General features: G+C 35.1%; 1 protein-coding gene and 1 pseudogene across 2 annotated transcripts in view; both read right to left on the bottom strand.

Moving 5' to 3' along the window:
- Spag16 (sperm associated antigen 16) overlaps positions 1–21,872 on the bottom strand; it is a 1,007,960-nt gene that overhangs the window by 51,714 nt on the left and 934,374 nt on the right. The window lies entirely within an intron of this gene.
- LOC117286503 lies at positions 1,495–1,606 on the bottom strand (annotated as a pseudogene).

Here is a 21,872-nt window from a genome sequence, read left to right as displayed (position 1 = left end):
AGTCCAGAGGGTATTATAGAAAAAGACATTAACTAAAGAGGTCTCATACTGGAAACAAAGCCTCCAAATACAGTCAACCTGCAAGCCTCAACATGAAAAAACAAACAAACAAACAAACATAGAAACATGAGAACTCAAGGCAACAAAGCACTTTAAAAACTCCCAAATTTCTCAAATGCTGATCCACGTGGCATTGAAGGGGAGAAAAAACAAAATCACACACCCACATTATTCAAAAGGATGAAGGTGGGTGTTGTGGCACAAGTCTGTAATCCCAGCACTTGGGAGGCTGATGCAGGAGGACCATGGGGAGTTTGAGGCTAGCCTGGGCTACATGAGTTCAAGGCCAGCCAGAACGACATAGCTAAACCTGTCTCAAAAACAAAGCAAAGAAAAGCAAAACAAATCAGTAAGGCATTTAGTAAGCACATAAAAGATATAAGTAAAAAGATTTTAGGCAAAATAAACAACATAATCAGCTAGTCTACAGAAGAAACTACTATAAAGCTAGCAGAGCTAAATAAAACAATACAAAATGTGAATGACCAGTATAAGAAAAATTAGAATGTCTAAAAGACTCCAAAGAAAAATTCATGAGATTAAAAATTCTATCAAATTAGGGGCAGCAGAAATGACCACTATGAGGAAAGAGTGTCACAACAGGAAAACAGAGCAGTTTTTGATGATCAGTAATGAGAGATACTTTAAAAACAACAGGAGAACATGAAAAAAGTACCCAACACCTTTTAGGTGACACAAAGAAAATAAAGATTAACTGGTAGTAAAAAGTCAGAAGAGAGCACAAGTGGCCTAACAAAAAAACAAAAAAACCCTTTTTACTGAAATAATATAATGTAGGCAAAGAATTTAACATATAGATAAACGAGGCAAATAGCCACAATCAGAAAAGAACCTCTCCACGACACATCATAATCAAAATTCTGCAAATCCAAAACAATAACACAATCTGGAAAGTGGTTGGAGAAAGGCAACAAATCACACACAAAGATTAACCCCTTATAACTAGGTTTTCAATAAAACCTTAAAGTCAGAATATCTTGGAGTAAAGTGTTTCACACCATAAAAGAAAACAATTTCCAGTCCAGGTTGATATAGCTTGCAAAACTATCTTTCAAAATTGATGCAAAAATGAGATATTTTCACAATAAAAAGCACCTATAGAAATGTATTACCACCAAACTTGCACTCCAAAGCTTTCTGCAGGATATCCTTGAAAGAGACAATGAAGCTAACGATGACAAAAGGTCTAAGAGAATGAATATGAGAGGTAGGGTGAGTAGTTAAGTAGAAGGGAAAGACAGGAAATCAGCAAAAGGAAAATAAATCAATGACAGGCAAAAATCAGTCCCTATCACTAACAACTCTCAATGTGAAAGGTCTCAATTCTCCAGTTGAAAGACACAGACTGGCAGAATTTTCAAGAAACAAAATCCATTGGTGTGATACATATAAAAAACATATTTAACCCAAAAAAATATCTATCATATATCATAGACCTTTCATGAAAAAAAATCTATACTATGATAATAAAAGATATAATCTTATAATTTTACACTTGATCTTAGCCAAAAGGCCGAGAAGCGATATAATCTTATAATTTTAAAAATAAGAAAATTACAACTCTCAACATCTTGAAAACTAGTAGATGGTAGAATAAAATTCTAGTCCAAGTCAGAGGGCAAATTTCTTCTTTTTCTTCATGTATAATTGTACTCTGAGCCATCTATTACACTTACTCTAGGTTGGATGTTGACAAGAGATATGCCTGAGACAAAAGAACCCAACAGGCCCGAGGGTACACAACAAAATGTGAGACAACCAACCCTATGGCTCTCTTGTGAAGGACAAAAAGAAAATCCAAAGGGAGAAGATAAACTACATGGGTTTGTAGGAATTATGGTGAAAATTTCTGATAATGAACAAATGAAAGGGAGTAGGAGTGATGGAGAATTGGGGAAGTAAGATATTATAGGCTGTTTTAGTTACTTTTCATTGCTGAAACAAAGTACCCAACACCCAAAGTTAAAGAGGGAAAGGTTTATTGGGCTTACAGTTTGTAGAGGTTTCAGTCCATAATTGGCTGGCTCCACGGCAGGGCAACATGGCAGAGGGACGTTTCAGAGGAGAAACAGTTTATGGGGGCCAGAAGGTAGCAAAGCAACCATGGAAAGGGGAAGGAGCCCTCAACAGCATCTTTCTGCCCCTTTTTATCTTATGCAGATTACTTAGAGCAGGTGAAACTCACATCCTCAATCCTAGTGCCCTTGAGCCTAGCATTGCACCATGAATAGACTGCATGAAGCTTTGGAGGGACATTAAGAAACCAGCCATAACATAGGCAGAGATGGGAATTTCAGAACTCAAATTTTAAGGGATATCAGGGTTTCAAATGATTCAAAGATCAATGATGTGGTTGTGTGAACTGGTTTCTGATTTTGTCACGGGTAACTACTGGGAATAAGACAGTGGTTGTTAGAGTAGGACTGATAAGTAGAAGCTTTTCTTCAAGGTGGTTTAGGCCTACTTCAGGCTAATTTAAGACAAGTGTTCTTACATAAAATAAAGTGAAACCAAAATAATGTACATTTCTTCTTGTTGTCATCCTACAGAAAAAAAAAGAAGACAGGAAAATGGACAAACTTTACTTATGGAAACTACTTGTTGGGCATTATTATGAGAAAACACGAAGTTTCAATTAAGAAAAGGGATAGTGTGTAATTAAGAAAAAAGGATTCAGATGCTTTTTACCATGAATTCAAAATCAGAGGAAATTTTATAGTGGGAAGGAAGAGGAAGAAAAAAGAAAATGGGGCAGGAAATAAAATGAAATGTGAAGGATGAGTAGAAAAAAACAGATGTGGCAGTTAATAAAAATGTAGTTTGTGAGGTGAAGAAAAACAGTGATTCAAAAAAAGGTGATGACAAGGGTTGATATAAAGCATTTTCATGGTCTACTTACATAACTGAAGGGGAGGATCAAGTAAGGTATAGAAAGTCAAAGTTATGACAGGAAAAAGTCAACACTGAGTTCACCATCTTTTGAAAGAGAACATTTTTCTATCTGCTGTATCCATATAAAAGCTCTCAAAGCATTTTACTATGTATTTATATCATCCTGGCCTTTAAGAGATAGGTCAGAGAATTGAGAAAATATGTTTACATATTGTGAGAATGACATTTATTGTGGGAAGAGATAAAAATTGATAGAAGCAAAACATTCATCACAACTCTCCAGTAAGAGGGTTTTTGTTTTGTTTTTTTAAGATAAAAGTTGGACCTGGTTGACATAACAAGATTAACATCAGAGGTGTGTCATCTTGGAGCAAGTGGTAGGGGAAAAAAGTGTGAGGTGTATCCATATGAGACCGCAACATCATTTTGTTACATAATAATAAAAAGCATGTTGGGAGTAAAAACCTCAAATTTAAAAAGCCTCAAATTTCTTGTGCTCCCAAGAAGCTTCTTTTGAGTTCAGAGATACTTTCTCCTTTCTTTGTGGAACTGCTATTTCCAATAACATACCTTAGAAGCTTTTGTGCTTTTAGTTGTTTACTTGGAAAGCACTACAAACACATCAATCTAGATTAATTGGCATAAGGTAAGTTTGATGAAGAACTTTCAAAACTACATGGAATGATTTCTGCCTCCAACTCCCTGTCCTCCTGTGCATAAACTGTTAACAAAACACGCATTTATACCTAACAATTCAATGTAATTATAGCTAATTTTAAACTATTGCCTTGTAATAATAGATACATAATTTACTTTCCACATGACTTTTTTTTTTATTTCAATTTTTATATGAAACAGGGTCTCAAATACGTAGTTTAGATTGGCCTTAAACTCACAGTGATCCTCCTGCTTCAGCCTCTCAAATCCTGGGATTACAGGCATGCACCACCATGCTTAGCTCCACATGAATTGTTTGAGCAACTTCAAAATTTTCTACTCTTGAAAGAATGAAAGCCAGTATTTAAAAACTATATTTTTTCCATGCAGAGGCGTTATAATATCACAGATTCCCTGACATGACATTTTAAGGCAATGAGGCTGTTGCTCGATTTATTAATTCTTTTTCTCATGTATTCCCAACAGAACCCCACTCTCCAGGAAGAAGTTGGGCTTTTGCAGTTAAGGCTTTGAATCTGAGGAGGCTTTCCAATAGACTTTGGAATGTAACATTGTAGAACGCAGTGCTCATAGAAACAAAGGCAGATTTTTCTAATACATCAAGTTGTGTAGATGCTATATGTAGTACAAATAACTGCAGAAGGCAGGAATTAATGCAGCTGGCATTTAATTCCATGACTTAAATTTTTGGGCCGCCCATTGTTCCAATTATTTCCTTTCAGTGAATAGAAGGTTGTTCAGGCAGCAGTCGAATCATGTATTGGTGGATTTTATGATAATTCATACATGTTAAATATATGTTATACAATTTATACAAATGTAACACATAATAATAAAATCCCCAAGTTCCCTGTGTATGCCATTATAATTTCCACAACTGAGAATAAACATAAATTAGCTTTACATGTATATATATATATATACACACACACACACACACACACACACACACACACAGACACACATACACCACACACATATACACTGTTTTGGGTAATTGCTGAGGAAATTTAAAAATATCTCCAGTCTTAGTAATAGTTTGCATGAACAGGTCACATCAGAACTTCTAATCAGTAGTGAAAAAGTCTTCTGATAGAAGCTGCAGACCTACTGTTGTGGCTGTTGTCACAACTTTGTTAATGTACAGGTAACATTGTGGAAGGCCTTTTAAAGACACCTAACAGATACTATTGTTCTGATGACAGCCTCTCCTATAGTTCCAGCAGAATTCTTTTTTATTTTCAGTTGTGAGGATAAACTGATTGGTACTTTATCAAGGCTTCTTAGAATTTGATAATCAGACTGTCACTTTGGGGAAAGAAACAGACTTTGAAGAGGGTAGAGAACAGCTTTATGTGGCAGAATAATAAAGATGTCATCTCTTCCTATGACCCTGTTTTTGAATGTCAGTTTTCACCATGTAAAACTGAATGTATTTCAAAAGATATAAAATATAGGAAATAAGCATGAGTCTCCATGTTTTTAAGGGAACTATTTTGAAAAGTCATAATTTTAATCAATTTGGGGAAACTAGGATGTTTTTCACTTAGTCCTTCACGCCATCTCATTCTGTATAAAGAATAATACTGAAGCATACATTTTCTTCTACTTAAAATGTATAGGGTCAGATTTTGTCTGTTTGCTTTTAATTTTGGTACTTCTTTGGCAGTGGTGCTTTACACTTCAAGTGTTAGATCGCATTTGGATGGAGACTTCCAATCAGTCAAAATGGCAGTCATTTACTGAAGGCTGCTGTTAGCAGAAGAGTATGGTCTTGAATATCTTAGCAAATGACAGTTCCTCAAGTCACTTAATAGGAAAAGGAAAGCAATCCTGATAGGAAGGGTTTAAGTAAGTGCTGATATTCAAGTTCAGATTCACATTTGCTCTTCAAGCTCGCTCTGTCCAAAATTGAACTCATAATCTTCTTCTACAAACTCAGGCTTCCTCTTGCACTTCCTATCGCTTGTTGAGAGCAATGGTGTCCTTCCTGTCACTCGGGCTTGAGACCTCAGTTATCGTCTCACTTACTCGCTTATCCTCTAGCAGCCACATTTCTTAGTTCTTCGGATGGTACCTGTACAACGCCTCTCCCTAAAATTATGCTTTCTTTTCATTTCTCATTTATACATTTCTTCTTGTCTAGACTGCTGCAGTAACTTTCTGATAGTGTTTGTGGCCTACATTCCATATGATATGACATGCTGCCATCAGAATAATCTTCTCAAGTTATAAATTTGAATAAGCTACTCCTCTGTGCTTACAAATTGTGTGTAACTCACCTCTTCCCAAGGGTAAAATATAATAAAATAAATATATTTGTTATTTCAGGCACTCTACAGTAATCACGTCTGATCTACCACCTCAATTTCATTTGTGATAAATTCTTACTCTATCCTCTCTCCATATTTTAGCTGAGTTAGCCTTCTGAGCACCTTTAGAAAATATTCAATACTTTGGGTTTAATCAAAGTGCCATCCTCGTCATTTCTGAAAAGTATCTGCTTAAAAAGCCCCCTATTCTTCCTTATGAAGCTTTTAGTAAATTCCCATCGATCCAAAACATCTGAATATATACTGATTCATTTTAGCAATATAAAGATAGTGAGGATGTCAATATTAAATCGTTCTCTGATTCTTATTCTCAATTTCAATGTCTAAGAAGGGAAGAAGGTGAACACAAACAATAGCATCACTATAATATAAATGATATAAAGCACTTACTATAGAGTTATTAACAAAATATTATGACAACATAGATGAGTAATTACATCTTCTATGGTGAGACTGAACATTTTATATATCAGGTATGATCTGAGCTATTTCTACATGTGAATAAAAGAAAAGATACTTTACAGATTCACCAACATCCAAAGGTAGTAATCAGTTAATTTGTTCAATGAATATTTGTCGATCATCTGCTATATGTCAGACATTGCTAATCACTGAAGGCTTTATAACAGGATAGATACAAAGGGCCAGGGACTTGTCAGATATGATTTAATAGAAGATAAGAAACCCATTAGTCAAAGATTATCAGAGAAAGAATATATTTGAATTATTTTTAACATTACATTTTAATTCTTTGTGCAGTATATCCCTATAGTGAATGAAAATGTAGGTCAATAAAATTCGTCAATATTTAAACAATGTTTAAAGTTATAGTGATGGATTTTAAAAATAAAGAGCTGTCATATAGCTCAATAGTAAACATGTGAGGCACTGGGGTCAATCCCCAGAACTAGTCAATGAATAAATAAATGTTGAGCTTAGAGGAAATATCTTCAAAACTCAGAGTAACTACTTCATGAAATGGCATGGTCATCAGTTTTAGATATCGAAGAGGAGAGTAAGTAAATTATTGAAGTCAGCCCTTTAAGTTTTGGTTCTTGAGAGCAGAACTATAAACGAGTGAAGGCAGAGGCAGGCAGGGAGTGTCAAGGAAGGAAGTATCAATGCCAAGGAGAGATTTCGATTGAAGACACATTAAACTATGAAGAAGGTGAGAATAGATATGTTGAGGAGAAAAGTTGTTTTTGAAGGGGTAGAAAAACTTGGAGAAAGTGATAAATTGAAGAAAGCATAGTACAAGGAAGGTAGACATTAACGCTGTAAGAAAGAGAGGAGAAATGAGGGGTGTGAAGAGAAAACAATGGGCAAAACACGAGGCTATGAGGCTGGAGAAGTGGGAGAGTGTGTCAGTATTCTCTGCATAATGAGGAAAAACGGAAAAAGTGGGATATGAAGTGAGTCCACCCCTGCAGGACAATCTGCTAGATAAAGCTATGTGGGCATGTTCTATTATCTTTCTTTTCTTTTTTTCTGTCATTGAGTTTATTGGAACATTTTAGGGATACAGTACGGTTACATTCATCATTGGGATCTTGGACCTTTACATGACAGGTCTTGGTTCTCATTTTTTCCTCTTGTCCCTGCCATTCTATTATCTTTCTATACTTTCTCTCTATGTAGATGATGAGTTAATGTAGTTGCTGCATCCTTCTTATCACCAGATTAGTCATGGCTATAAGGCTTGCCTTGACTTCTCCTGATGGGAGAAGGATATTCTCATGTTCTGGTGAACCTGGGAATAACATGTGATTTGCTATGAATGACAAAGTGTGGAAGAGACATATCTTACCACCCCCAATTCCAATGAAACTAACAATATTGCAGAAGAATGATTCCCCTGTCCACCTGCGGCCAGTGCCGCAAGTGACCTGAAGTAGAACCTCACCCTCTACAATGGTCACTTATGTGACTGAAAATAAACTTTTTTTTACCTGTAAATTATTGAAATTTTAGGATTATTCATTACCAGAGCAGTCCATCCTGGCATTCTACTCCTCAAAGAAGTCATCAAAGCTAAAGATAAGGGGCCTACTGCCTAGTACACATGCCACCTAACTTCAGATAAAATAGACATGAATGACATGTTTTACAAATAACATGGGACACTATCTCAGAGTATAATTTTATATAATTTGAAGTGAAATTTTGTTTCTAAAGTTTAGGAGTAAGTGAGGTAAGTAAGTAGAAATCTTCAGAGATGAGTATATTTAAAGATGTGCTTTAAATGACAAAAAAACACAATAGCTAAAGAGAACAATGGGAAAATTGTCTCAAACATGTAAATTTTTAAAGGCAGAATCTTCAAATCTTTCCAAATTTTATACTTAAAAAAGAGCACAGAATTTGTAAATCCAATCATCTTTACTAAGATGATCTTTCAAACTAGGTCTGTGCTTAAATAAGAGAAGCTGGATGAAGAATGTGAGTCATTCCTGCTAAGAACATTTGCAGGGAGAACTAAGATTGGGCTGAGGGATGTCACAGTGGCATGAGCAAACACATTCAATGTGATCTGCAGTAATAGACTGAGCTTTTTGACAAAGGTAGAGCATAAATGAGTGTAGGCATCCGTGTGTTGCCTAAGAATTCTAAGTTACTTAGTGACTACATTTCTAAGTGACATAATTGCTGGTATCCCAACCACTGAGAAATAATGCAGTTTTAGCAAATCAAGAAAGCACACATCTGAGCTGAAGGATTTTAATTTGCTGATTAATACTGAACTGTAAGCAACTTCTGACTAATGCAGAGCAGAAGACAGTTTTTATTTCTAATGCTTTCTTATATTGAGGTGATTTAATTCATTTTGAAAAGTTTTGGCCCTCATTTTTTCTAATTTAAGTACACAAATGAATGGATTTTTTGATAAATGGATTTGCAGGTACCTCCGAGTATCCTGTTAAGTGGCAACTGAAATTTTGCTTACAAAATCATAACCATAGTTGTATAATCTTGCTTTTCTGAAAATGTCAGAGCTTTCAAGAACACTTTCAAATTATTTTAAAACTTGGTAGAAAGTTATATGACACCTAAGCCTTAAAACTTGTTTGCCTGGGCTAAAATGACATGTCCGAACTCCAGGGTGAGATTACCTCTAGTACCATTTCTGTCTGTTGCTGTTGAAGTGCTAAGGAAACATGCTCACATACCTAAAATGTTTGCTTCTCTTGTTCAAAAGAATATTTCAATATATTTTAGATCCATTGAATGATCAAGTCATGTTGATTTTTCAGAATTCAAAATGCAGTAGTTATTTGGCTGGGAGAGCCATTTAGGGGAAGTTAGTGATACTAGAAGAATTACAACTCATCTCCTCTTAGGATAATTATCCTTTTTGTCTCGTTCAGAGAAAAGATGATTTTGGTGATTTGTAGCTGGTGAAGAGAACAAGGTAAAAAATGCTTACCAAGTTCTGCTCAACAAGTTGACTTGAAGGTAAAACTTCCTCCGTGAGTCAGTGGAGCACCTGAGACCAATCACCATTTTGATAGCACTCATTAGCGAGCCGATTGCAGACTAAATTCTCTATCTCAAAGGGACTTTAACCAAGTCAGAACTCGTTAGCAAGGAGTCCTTGGTGGCCAGGCAAGTCTCCTGCAGATTGTGCAGACCAAGCCTTCTTCATTTAAGTCTAGTTTTAATAATTTCTCTCAAAATTTTTCTCAATTAGAGCAAATTGACATTGCAATTTCCTTAATACATTTAATTAATTCTTTAATGATACATAGGGCATTGGGATACATTCTATTGTTCTGATCACTTACTTCTCTTGAAAATTCCCTTGAATTTAACTTAGGCATTATGTTCCTCTGATATTTTCTCTATTAAAAATGTAAATAGAACCCTGGAGCAACCAATTTGAAAGTTAATAGTTCATCCACAGTTGATGTAGAAATTCAGGATAGGCATGGCCATAAGAATTTAATGCTCTTTATAAAGCCAAAAGCGTTAGGAAATTTTCAGTTGTTAAAAAATCTCTCCAATGCTATAAAGTTGTGCTAACTCTGTAGCATCATTAAAATGATGTCAAAGAACAAATCCTCCAGTGCCCAATATGACCTTCAGAGAGCAGGCAACACAGAAACAGAATAATACTACAGTCACCGAGAGCAGAGCTTAGCCTCCATCAGTCACTACCTGTGTGAACAGTGGAAATTAATCCAGGACTCTGAGATTCTTTTGCTTATCTATAAAATGGGAGTGGTGACAGAACTTACCCCACAGGCTGTTTTATGTAATTTGGTACATGTGAAACAGAGTTTGTGTAAATTTTTCCTACTACTAGGATTGTAGCTGGTGTTATTATTTTCTAGAAAACAGGAATAACAAAAACAGCTCCTACATAGCATCTAGTAGAGTCTTATACCTTCAATCTTTGTTCATTCCTTACTGTGTTGTGAAGTGTAAAGGAACCAAATCAGCCATTACTTCATAATAAATAAGAAGCAGCAAATTGCTATTACTGGTTTTCTTGTTATGAAGTCATACATGCCTTTATTCTTATTAGGCAAAAATTACTGAAGTAGTATGAAATTCCAATCTACATGAAAAAGTGAAATTGATCCTCTTGTCTCAGCCTCCCAGGTTCTGGGATTACAGGCATACACCAGAATGCCTCGCTCAAAAATATCCAACATAGTCAAACCACAGACCTGACAACTTCAAAGCATATATACCCTCCTCCTGGTCTCTCTTTCTAACCTCAAACCTGGCCTCTAACTCATTGAGAGTCTTTGTAAACTCTCCATGATGAAATAAAGCCACTAGAGCATAATATCAGGAGCCACATGTAGGAAAGGTCCTACCCACCTGGGTGGGAAATGGTTTCAGATTTCAGATGCAGATCAGCTCTTGCAAGTTCTGATTTTGATAATATAACGGATCAAAAGTATGGAAGTATCCCTTCCATAAGAAGTATATAACAAAAGGGTATAGGCTATGATAAAAATAACTTTCGAATGTATTACTTAGCTGCATGGCAGAGGGGGCTGTAATTCAGGTGAGTGACCCCAAACTAATATGTGAAGAATTCTGAAACAAAGGCGATCCAAAAGCTGCAATCTATTCAGAGGATCTTTCTGCTAATTCCCTTGGCTTGTAGGGAGATAGAAAGTGTCAAGAGAAAAGAGAGTAAAAAGGCTTCTCATTGGGATTCTACTAAAAGATAAAGTGTATGAAAAAGTATTCTAAAAATGAATTCTAGTTTTCCAAGATCAGCGAAAAACACCAACTGTAAGAATAATTAACTTAAATTCACACTGAGCACAATATAGTAAAATTATGGAGAACCCAATAAACAAAGTAGATCAAAATGTAGTCAAGAAAAGGCACCTCATGAAAGGTGACTATTACATTGAAATTGACATCTTTATAGCAACAGAGAGACAGAAGATAGAGATATATCTTTAAAATGTTGAAAGAAAACGTTTTACCTATATACCTGTATTCATAACACTTTCAAGATTGTAGAAAAAATGAAGTATTAGAGACAAACACTGGGGATATTTAGGATGAGCAGATAACTAATAGTTTTATTTTTTAATGAAAATGACCACAAAAGGAAGATGTGTTATGGAACAAGAAAATTTTAGCTGAAAATATAGTAATCATGTCGATAATACTAACTCATTTCTAGAATTTTAACTTGACTTATAGTGCAGAAATCACATAAAAGTATAGCCTTTTAGAAATGTAATTGAGAGAGGAAATAATGACTCGAGTTAAATTGTGCATAGGTCTTTGTATTGTTCTGTAGGTTAACATAGTGGTGATGAATATCTATGTTGAAATTTCTAGAATAAATACTAAAACATAAAAAGTATATAACCTCTGAGTTAAAAAGAGGGAAATATGGATTGAGGTGGGTCTTTCAGTACATTCAAAAGAACAGAAAAAGAAAAACTTAAAATCCATTTTAAAATGTTAAATATTTTAACCAGCATTATCTATTCTTTTTCTCTTTGATAAACACCAAATTTCCTTTACAAAGAATGTTGATAAGTAATCAAAGAGAAATTTCTAGCAATTCTCATAGTTTATGTAAGTTGGGAATATTTGCATGTAAACATACTTAAGGGCCATTTTCTTTTTCTCCTTTTTCTTCCATCATTTCTGACTTTGTTCAAAAGAACAGGGAATGTGTTTATTTGCCATGTTTACTTCAGGGGAAAATGTGTATCTTTCTTAGGGAACATGAGTAGACTAACAGCAAGGGGATAATTGATTTCTCTAGTCCATATTTTAGTTCACTAACATAATTCACTCACAGCTAAGAGATGTGCTGCCACACTAACATAAATGCAACAGAAGCAGGTTGAAATTAGTGGCTTTGATATATTTTATCTAATAATAACTGCAATTACAGGTGATCACTGACCATATATATAAAATATGTTAATTTTTATGTGATTCATAATTGAGATGCAGGGAAAGCTTCAGTATCTTAGAAATCTAGGGGAGGTGTCACAGTTTTATGCAATTGAATCTTTCAGTTTTGGGTAATTTAACTCTTCCTATTACCATTTGATCCATATTGACTGTTATCTATGAAACACAGGGGTTAATTTATAAAGGCGGTATGATCTGCTGGCCTCCCTCTTGAAGAAAAGAAGGAAGTTACCGAGTACTACATCAAGGATTACCCACACCTCTTGCAAATTGATTCTAGGTTCTGGAAAATTCTACAATTTAAGCCCTAAATTGTATCTTTGAAAATGTGACTTTTAAAAAAATCCTTGATTACCCTCTGAGCATGGTAGTTACGTTTAGGAAATTTATTATACTGATCTCTCCATGTACATTATTATCACAGGATTTAGAAAAGGAAATCAGAGTTGAGTTTTTTCTCAGTAATTTATATATAATTAGTAGTAAGTTTAAAAAATGTTGAATCAATCAGCTTGCTTTTCAGCCTTTCAGTAATCTCCTTTCTTGTCAGTAGTTTTCTACAGTTTAGTGTGAATGTTACACAATGAAGATACACTGATAGTTGGGTTAAAGCAAGCGCCCTATCTATCTCTAACTAACGGTCCATCTTATCATATCTCATTTATAACAGGACAATGTAAAAGAATTCAATAGGATTCCTTAAATAAAGAGCCAGAGAAGATGCACATAGAAAAGGCCAGTAAGTCACACATTAAATGCATTAAAGAATTTGTAATAGGGGGAAAAAGAGATATGGAAGATCCTAGCACATCCATATACAGTTGGAATCAAAGGAGACAACTATTTCTTTTTTTCATTTCAAAACTCTCTCACTTTAAGATTTTTGACAGTGAAGAATCTGTAAAATGTCATCAAATTCTATTTGCTATGCAATAACCATGTATTTCCAAACAGGGTATACATTCTGTAGTACAGTAGCCATTTAAATATGTAAAATAGTTCTGATTCTTATTAAAAGATTTCGACAAAATACAAAACATCCTTGCAGTACTGACAATGTAGCTTAAATAGTTTATAGGATTTCAAAAACGCCTCCTGAAAGAAATGACAGTGGTCGTAAACAGAGCTAGGAAGGAACATCACACCATTATGAGACATGGACTTCTTCCATGCCAGTCTGCACCACTTAATGACAATGACTTATGCTATACAAGAAAACACAGTATGCTCTTCAGAAGAAATGAAACAAGACCTCTCCAGAAGACCTGAAGAGCTTTTCAGAGAACATAACCATAAAATGGGTAAAGATCATTTATATGACATGTTAAAGGATTCCCCTATATTATACTATCTGCCTCAACTCTAAACACAAATCAAATATAAACACACTTACAAAACTTATTTTCTCAACTAAACATTTCTTTGTCACCACACTTGGCTACTAGTGGCTTTTGGATGCGGAGGTTTAACTCGTGCCAACCTGGATAAGCCAAGGCAGAGACTGACTTGGGGACTTAATGGCCCTTCCCCCCAGTGCGCTGCCGTCATTGCTGCTACTTCTGGATTCCATTTTATCTTGAGCCTGCTGCACATAATTGGTGACTGTTGGGTGGTCCTTCACTGATATACTTGAAGCAGCTTCTAAGCTTCTCTGGAAGATCTTGTCATCTAAAGCCACACCTCCCCCGGATTTTCTCCTGTAGTATGATGGTTTGTCTTGTTTTGACTCTTATGGAGTTGTTCTGGATTTCTTGCTTAAAAGTATGGTAGCAGAAATAAAATCATCATCTCTGTCAGAATCCTCTAACTGTGAGTAATTGACTGGTTTCTTATTTCTGTGACCTCACAGGCCGCACCATGGTTGCGGTCAAGAGGGTGATTCTACATCTCTCACACTCTCCTCTGCAGCAGTTGAAGCCATGCAATATTTAACTGTGTGTCTGATTTATTTCACTGAACATTATGTTCTCAAGGTGCATCCATTTTCCTACAGATGACTTAAGTTTCTCCTTTTTTTGGAAGAAGTGCTTCTTTGTATGTAAATATTGCATTTTCTTTATCCATTCATCTGTTGATGGACATACACTCCTCTTCCAAGATTTAGCTATTATAAATTGTGCTGCTGTAAACATGGGTAGGCAGGGCTTTTGAAAGGCAATTGAATTGTGAATTATAGCTAACTGTGATATTAGGAGGTAGAGCCTAAGGACCGGGGATTTGGCTCAGTGGTTCCACCGCTTGCCTCGCAAGCACTAGGGCCTGAGTTCGATCCCTGGTAACAAAAAAGAGAAAAGGAAAGGAGGTAGGGCCTGGTCAGAAGGGAGGGTTTACTGGGGTCATGACCTGGGAGTGTCTGTCTCCCTCCCTGTTTCCTCCTTTTGCCATCTCCTTCCTGGTGTCCATGACATGAGCAGTTTTCCTCCTCAGCAGGCCTTTCCCTCCAGGAAGACAACTCTTAACAGAAAAGTTGATACCTACAAGAACAGTACCTACATCTATGTTTAAGGGCTCTGAGCAAATAATTGATAGAAAATTCAATCACAAAACAAAATGCATGTTAAAGTTAAATAATTATCCCAAAGGCAGCATAAAAATTGAAGGAGTATAAATAATTTATAGAGTCAGCAGTAAAAGGGCAAAAACAAATAAAAAGGGAAAAGCAAAGTATATGGATTTACAAGGATTTTTAAAAGTATACTTTGAAATGTCAAACAGTCTCAAAAATTACAAATTTTAGGGAACCTGAAATGCAGTAAGCAATATCCAAAGAAGGAAAAAAAAAATATTAGGAAGGACTAAGTCACACACAAATATACCCATGTACACACACACACACACACACACACACACACACACACAGATGCAGGATAAGTCAGGGGAAAAGATCATTAATTCTCTTGTGTGGTGAGTGTTACAGTGCTGAATTCTGAATATGCTGACAGAACTGAAAATCTGGAGAAAGCCTAAATAAAGCATGATCTCTTTAAGGAGAATGTTATAAAAGCATTTGAGAATTTTTACTTTGAGAACTAAAATGATTTATATTTGAAATCTAGGACAATAGGGATATGTCCGAAGTGTCAGGTTACTATGATTAAACTGCTGAACATGAGACATAACCCAAGGACTCAATTAGAATAACTGAAAATAGAATATCTCAATTAGAATATCTGTTTCCTAACACAAAATATTAATTTATTGCTGTTTTCTGAATCCATGTTTCTCTCCTAAACTCATGTTGAAATCATCAGCATTAGTATGATAATGGAGGGGGGACGCCTTTGAAAGGTGATTAGACAAAGAGAGCTACAAATCTCAAGGATGACATTAGTCCTCTTATAAAAGAGACCTGAGAGAGTTTCTTTGCCCCTTTCAGCATATGAGGACCTAATAAGGAGTGCAGTCTGTCAACCAGGAAATGGGCCCTGACCACACAGCAAATCTGTAGGTTTCTTGACCTTGGAATTCCCAGTCTCTGGAATGGTGAGCAGCACATTTCTGCTGTTTATAAGCTACCCAATATCTGGAATTTTGTTATAACAGCACTAACAGTAAGACACTCATTCAATCTGAAAATAAACTGTGTTAATTTTTCCCCAGAATTAAGCAGAATACAATTAATGTAGAAAATCAGAAAAAACTTAAAAAAAATCATCTCATCATGTACCACTGCCAATTTCTCATTGCGTATATATACATACATATATATATATGTATGTATATATATGAAAGCATATGATTGATAGAGGATTTAACATATGCAAATAGGATAGAAGGGATGGAAGTAATTCTAAAATTCAGTGAACACACACTTATGCACATGAGCACACATGCAGAGACTACGAATTTATTCTTTCCCCTTTAATAAGAGTAAGGATTTTATTGCTATTTGTATTCCTAAATAGTATTAAAATCCCTTTAATCTAATTAATGCTTTTTTCCTTTTACAGCTCACCTGTGCAACAGGTTGAATACTTGTAGAAGAGAGGTGTGTGCAATGGTTTTGCCCTTTCGAACTCATCAAATTTCATGTTGAAATTTAATCCTCAATGTGAAATATTAATGTCACGGAAACAATCTGAATATGTTTGAGGTCAGGTCTTTGGAAATTGATTAAGATATGGTAAGGTTATCTCAGTGGAGATCCAACAGTTGGCTACTGGTGCCTTTACAAGAGGGAGAGAGACCAGAAAAGACACTTACGTGTTCTCTATCTCTGGCCATGATCTTTGCACTATCAAGAATCTGTCTGCATCAAGGTAAAGCCCTGTAATCTTCCACCAGAAGAGGGAGCCAAAATAAAATCCTTTTCTTTATAATTTAGTCTGTGTTATTATTGTTATTAGCAATAGAAAATAAACTAAGACAGTGTATCTGTCTAATTCTGTTTACTCACTCTAATGCTTTCAATTGATACTTTGGGGTGACTCCAGGTTTACCTCAGAGGATGAGATCTTTCCTTTATAAGTCCTATTTGGAAATTTCTTAGAAATCTCTTGCTGGAGTTGGAATGCTTATTGCAGATCCTGTGGCCTGGCAGTCACTCCTTTATTCCTACTGGCTACAATGTCCTCTAAAGCTTCTGGGCTTTCAGGATGGTTCTTTCGAAGCCTACTAGTAGGCTTGCACAGAAAGGAAAATTCTAGAACTAAGAAACTCAATATCTGTAATCAAGAGTCATTGGATGAGCTTCACAGTGGAAAAGAGATGACAGAAGAGGAGAAGACATGAATCAAGAACAATAAAAATTACCTAATCTTATAACAGAGAAGCGATAACACTAGAATAATAATAGACGTTCAGAGACTTGTGGGAGAATATCAAAGGGTCTATTATATTTGCAGTTGGAATCCCAAAATAGAATAAAAAAATGAATGGGGCAGAAAATTATTTGAGGAAATAATGTGTGACATTTCCCCATTTTGTTGGAACATATAAATTATAGATTTAGAAAAACCATTAAACTCCAGACAGTGTAACTAAAAAGTAAACCTTACTTAAAAACATTACAGTTAATTGGCTGCTATTCAAGGTTAGTGGAAAAAAATTCTGTAAGTAGTAGGAAGAAATGATTATATATAGATATACATACAGATATATAGATATACATAGATGTAAAATTTTATTAGAAACATAAAAAGAATATTATGGCTGAGAAACAGGCAGGTTTCAAATTATAAATTTGACTGTTAAGAAATGAATAAACAAACTAAAAGCTAGGAAAAACATTCACAATACACATATTAGATGAAGAACTGGTTTTCAGATTATGTAAAGCAATCCTAAAACTAAAAATTACAATAGAAATCAGAAACATTTTTGAGTACATATTTGATAAGGACATGCATTCAAATACCCAACAGTCACATTCAAAAGAGCTTATCATCATTATTCACAACAAATACAAGTGGAAATCATATACTAGTCAATTTTTCCATTTCTAGTCAATTGTAAAGGCAGAAACACCATGGAAAGCGGCCATGGTACAATAAGCTATTTGTTTCATGGGATTGGGAAGTAGAGCAAGGGAATAGTGCCCCAGAGAAAGAAACAAGAGATCAGCTATAGTACCAAAGATCAAGCCTTCATGACCTACCCAAGCCACAACTAGAAGTGTATTCTACCAATCCTCTAGGTATCTCCCTACCCCATCAGTTTGACACAATGAATCTTAACCTTCACAAACCTCAAGATGCCATTATATCCATTAGAACAATGAAAACTAATACCAAAAATACTAAATGCTGGTAAGGGTGGAGACTTACTGGAACATGAATATATTCATGATGGAAATATGAAATACTATGAGAAAGTTAAGGAATTTTCTTATGAAATTAAACACACACCTAATGACCCAATGATTTCATTCTATATATTTATACTAATGAATTGAAAATAGAATATTCACAACAAATTTATTCACAAGATCCAGAAATTAGAAACACTTCAGGTATCCATGGATAAATAGACCATCATATGTTTGTTTATACAATGCATTTACCAGTAAAAAGAAGTCAACTACTGCAACAACATGAGTTGCTCTTGAAAATATTATACTGAGGACAAGAAAATTTATACAAAATATTATACATTATATCATTCCATTAATATGAAATTCCATTTTAGGTAAAGTAAATCTATGGACTTTCTAAAAATTATGTCTACTACAAATAATGATAGTTTTATTTCTTCCTTTACAATTCTTTTACCTTTTTATTTTTCTTGTTCAGGACATGGTAAGAGAATCCAGAGTTTCTGGACATTTAGCTATTTGATCTTTGATGTGTACCTGTAGGAAAACTGTTCTCATGTAGGTAGCAGGGCAAGCAAAGGGTCAAGAGTAGTTAAGGAGTGACTGTAATAGCAGCATCTGGAAGAAAGTCTGAAAGTCTGGAAGGCAGGAAGTCTGTGAGTTTGAGTATACCTTTGGCTAACAGTGAGTTGCATATCGATTAGAAAGAATAACTGTCATAATATCAAAGATTCATGATAAAAGGAAAGAACTTCAGATATTAAGATATTATCAACTTACAATAAATAAGATAATGTTGGATTTATGCAGGATAAAAGAATATACCAAGTGTACAATCTAATTCTGAAGGTAAAATAATAAACTTCTGGAAGATAACCAAGGGAAATGCCTTCATAAGTTTAGGCTAAATAATTTTAAAACAGGAAATTGATACTTTAAAAAAGTTTAAAAAGCCAAGCTGAATATGAAGTTCAAGACTGATAAACTGTACTAAAATTGAAACATTTATTTACCAAAGACATATTTAAATGAATAAAAATATACTACTAAGTTGAATAATAATGGAGTTCTGTGTTATTATCTGCTTGCTTTGCAAGGATCTTTTTGGTTTCTGTCTTGTACTCTGATCAATTCCTTTGGAGATGACAATATACAGTGTAAAATATATACAGAATATGGTGAGATATTGTAAAATGTTGTAGCATAATATATAAAGAATTCCTACAAATCAAGCTATGCTTGTCCCTTATTGTGTAACGAATTGCCCTAAACTTATGAGTCTTAAACAAAAGAAATTTATTATATCTCAAGACTTTATGGGTTGAGAATTTGGGTTGGATGATACTTCAGTGTCATGTAGCACCGAAAGAGACATTAGGCAGAATTCGCTGGGAGAGAAGCTGGTATGTGGGATCCAAGGCAGCTTTTCCTACAGTTTTGTCATCTTATTAGAGATACCTGGAAGGCTGGGCATAGCTGGCATGGAAAAAAGTACACCTGGCTTTTCCAGCAGTATTCTCAGGGTAACTGGGCTTTTTATTAGCTTCTCGGGGCTCTAAAAATGAACATTTCCTCATATAACCTAATTCTGGAAATCACATAGCATTGCTTCTACTCATGCTTTACTTTCTAGTCAAAGCAGCTGAAAGCCCTTCAAGATCTAAGAGAATGAAGCAAAGGCCTTGCTACTTCACTGAAGATGTGTCAAAATTTGTTAAAAACCACCAGAACCAACCCTCTGATCACAAACCATTTTCCTTCCATGTGAAAAGTACTCATTCTCTCTAAAAACATCCCTCCCCAAAATCTCATCACATTGTGGCTTTGGCTCCAGTTTCACAATCTTTTCTTATCATTCAAATCATGTCCATGTATGAAAGAGTATCCTTAGGCTTAGTTTCCAGGGTATTATTCTTTTCGTTATGACATCTTATAAAATAAAGAGACAAAATATCTGCTCTCTACAAAACCAACAAAGGACAGACAACATCAGATATCAGTAATAGACACTTTTGCTCAAAAAAGGTGAGAAATAGGAGGTACACAGTAGGCACTTAAGAGTCTGGTTCTTAGAGATCTTTCAATTTACTAGAGTATGAAGTAATACCTTACTTAGGGGTTAGAGCTGCTTCTCTGAGAATGATTCCCTATGGATTTTGGGGATTTGATTCTTTCCTTGGAGTCATCCTTTTTCTACAGAGTGTTGTTTATGTTGCAATCAACTTTTTTTTTTTTCCGGGCCATTCTCTGTACATGAAAGTTTGGAGTACAAATATCTCTTTACATTTTGTACTATGCTACCATCTTAGTCCAAGCATCTATAATCCCTTGGATTGTTTATATATCAGTTTCTAGGTTACTCTATTAGAGTAGCTCATTGAGATTAAACCCTTTTTATCCAGTGTTACTATAACAATACCTTTGAAAACACAATGGCCTTGCAGAGAGGGTCCCAAAGCATAATCTTAGCATCTTGAGAGATTCTTTGTTAATCAAGAGAATAAATAAGACACTAGTTTAAGTCTTCCAAAGTTTTAATAAAGAATCTTACAGCCATATCTGGAGTCTTCAAGATGATGTTTTACTACCAATGCTCAGTATTTAATCTTTGCCTTAAATGTATTTTTTATTTTATGGATATTTTCCGGAATTTAGAGTACCCTGGGCCTTTACATTTCTCCACATTCTACTAAAAATCTTAACAGTTAATTCCTTAGTTCCTCTACCTCGTCTCTCATTTTATTACTACAAGAAGCTAGAAGAAGACAAACAGAATCTTTGCCATTTTATCTAGAAGTTTCCTCAGCTATATGACCAAATTTATTAGATACACTTCTTACTCATCATGTTTCTACCAGCAACATTGTCATATTTTCCCAGCTACATACTAGGACCACTTTTCTTCTATATTCAGCAATAGTTTTCTCTTTTTCTTTCTACCTTCACCAATAGCCTCCTTAAGGCTGCTGGCCATTTTCTAAATGAATGCCATGTGCTTTTTCTATATTACACATGACACCATCTGCTTTATGCACCAATTTCTGTTTATGTTTTCTATTGTTGCATGAAAAATTAACCCGAAACTAAACAGGGTAACCACTTTATGATTCGTGATTTTATGAATCAGAAATGTGGGTAGAGCTTGCCTAGATGATCCTTCTGCTTCAAGCAGTACTGATGGATGCCATTCAGTGGTTTCAGCTGATGAATGAGCTACTGTTGGAGGCCCAGAAAAAGCTACAAGTAACCATTCTGGTGCTTTGTTGTGAATGGCTGAAAGAATGGGCATGGCGGTCAATAGGAGTGTTTACAAACATCTCTTTAGAAGTGTAGTATCAGGAGAGTTAGCTCCCCCACTTTTCATTCAGGGCTCCCAAAGCAAGTTTTCCAGTGAGAAACATAGCCTTTGGTGACCTAGCCCCAGATTACTCATTACTTCCTCAGTTTTCTATCATTGGAGCAATCAAAGTCTGTACAAATTCAAGATCAGTATGCATAGACCTCATCTTTTAATAGAGAGAATATCAAATAATTTGTCAACATGATATGAAACTATTGCAAAACCCCAAAGAAATATAAACAAGACATTTAAACCAAGGACTCTACAAGGAAAGATACTAAAACTATCCAGTAAACATTTTAGAAAGTATTCAGCCTCATGAGTTGTTGGAAAAATGAACTTTAAAACCATAATGCGACACTAAACAGCACCCATTTGAATAAGTAAGATT

Source organism: Fukomys damarensis, unplaced genomic scaffold (genome assembly GCF_012274545.1).
Source record: "Fukomys damarensis isolate Sample0158 unplaced genomic scaffold, DMR_v1.0_HiC HiC_scaffold_16, whole genome shotgun sequence".
Lineage (NCBI taxonomy): Eukaryota > Metazoa > Chordata > Mammalia > Rodentia > Bathyergidae > Fukomys > Fukomys damarensis.
This window is presented reverse-complemented; position numbering and strand designations above follow the sequence as displayed.